This window comes from Bos javanicus, chromosome 4, assembly GCF_032452875.1.
Source record: "Bos javanicus breed banteng chromosome 4, ARS-OSU_banteng_1.0, whole genome shotgun sequence".
In the NCBI taxonomy this organism is placed as follows: Eukaryota; Metazoa; Chordata; class Mammalia; order Artiodactyla; family Bovidae; genus Bos; species Bos javanicus.
In genome coordinates this window covers 98,693,987-98,696,086 of record NC_083871.1, presented here as the reverse complement: position 1 = coordinate 98,696,086, position 2,100 = coordinate 98,693,987, and the positions used below count along the sequence as shown (strand labels likewise).

General features: G+C 38.8%; 1 non-coding gene across 1 annotated transcript; it reads right to left on the bottom strand.

The window, feature by feature from the left end:
• Positions 1-537: 537 nt before the first annotated feature.
• Positions 538-610, bottom strand: TRNAC-ACA (transfer RNA cysteine (anticodon ACA)). The gene has a single exon. It is a non-coding gene; the product is annotated as a tRNA-Cys (tRNA).
• Between the last annotated feature and the right edge of the window lie 1,490 nt (positions 611-2,100).

Genomic DNA, 2,100 nt, shown 5'->3' with positions numbered 1-2,100 from the left:
CCATCATTTCCACCAAAAGTCAACCCCAATGACACTATGGAGGCTGGCTCCCACAAGTTACAAACCTAGAACTGCATCTTGTGTAGAACCAGGGAAGCCCTCAACGACAAACATGCACATATTTCAAAAGAATATATGATCAGATTGGCATTTCCAGCCAAGCAAACTTTTGGTTTTACAACAACAAAAATCTCTGAGGATCAGAGAGGTGAAGAGACCAGTCAAAGCTCACAATGCAAGTTTTTAAAAATTTATTGAAATACAGTTGATTTATAATGTTTTATTAGTTTCTGGTATAATTCCTGAAGGAAATGAAATCACTATCTCAAAAAGATATCTGCTAACTCAAGTCCATTGTAGCTTTATTCCTAATGGCCAAGACATGGAAACAGCCTAAATGTCTACCAATGGTTGAAGAAGTAGAGTTGCTCGGTTGTGTCCAAATGTTCATGACCGCATGGACTGTAGCCTACCAGGCTCTTCCATCCATGGGATTTTCCAGGCAAGAGTGGGTTGCCATTTCCTTCTCCAGAGGATCTTCCTGACCCAGGGATCAAACCTGGGTCTCCTGCATTGTAGGCAGACGCTTTACCACCTGAGCCACCAGGGAAAGCCAATGGTTGAATGGAAAAAGTGATATATTTATTGATATTGATTATTGATATATTATTTAAATATATTCATGTATCAATTATTGTTGTTATTTAGTCACTAAGTCATGTCTGACTCTTTGCGACCCCATGGATAGTAATCTGCCAGGCTCCTCTGTCCGTGGGATTTTCTAGGCAAGAATACTGGAGTGGATTGCCATTTTCCTTCTCCAGGGGATCTTCCCATATAGGGATCGAACCCACATCTCCTGCATTGGCTGGCAGATTCAACAGTATGTTAATATACACTGTTCATTGGGCTCAGTTGCTAAGTCATGTCCAACTCTTTGCAATCCCATGCAGCCCATCAGGCTCCTCTGTCCATGGAATTTTCCAGGCAAGAATACTGGAGTGGATTGCCATTTCCTCCTCCAGATTAATATACATTAATGGAATACTATTCAGCTATGAGAAAGAAGGAAACCCTGACATTTAGAACAACATGGATGGACCTCGAGGGCATTAGGCTAAGTGAAGTAAGTCAGACAAAGGAAGATGGTCTGCTTAATGTGGAATCAGGAAACAATGAACTCGTAGACACAGAGAGTAGAGTGGTGATTACCGGGGGTGAGGGAGATGGGAAGACGCTGGTCGAAGGGTACAAACTTCCTTTAGTTCTGGGGACATAATGTACAGTACAGTGACTCTAGTTAATGATTCTGTATTGTATACTTGAAAGAGAAAATAGAGCTTTAATGTTCTCGCCATAACAACAACAAAATGGTAATTACATGAGGCGAAGGATGTGTTAGCTAACCTTATTGTGGTAGGTATTTCTCAATGTATACAAACATTGAATCATCACATTGTACACCTTAAACTTAACCCAAGTTATACATTAATGATATCTCAGTAGAGCTGGGGGGAAAAGACAGTCTCGGGGAAAAATGAAAACTAAAATTATGACCAAATAAAGGGTGGTATTTGGGATGAATTTTGCAATCAGGGAGGAACAGACCAAGGGCTTCTAATGTACCACTGATTTCTTAACATGGGTTCTAGAACATATTTGCTTATTTTGCTTCTTTAAGTAATATACACAGATTTTATATACTTTTTTGGATATGCACTTCAAATAAAAGTAAATGTTTGCTGAATCAACACATGATCTCATGTGATCCTTACAACAAACCTGTTAGACATGCACCACAATTCTCATTTTGCAGATGAACTTAAATCAAAAAAAATTCATTGATGTGCCAAATATCTAGTCAATGTTTCCTCCTTCTCATTCTGTGATCTTTCCACTGAATTTCACTGAAACTAATTTTTATGACTGTTTCTGTTGCTGTCTTAACTCTACACACGAAAACCTAGAGTACCAAACTGCAGTTATTGAGCAAAAGATATCAGATTCTTTTAATAGAATTACCCTTTAGAAATTTCTGTTCTCTCCTATCGTGTTTGTGATTTTCTGTGCTGTGTAGATAACACAGCCATTCACTAGTGA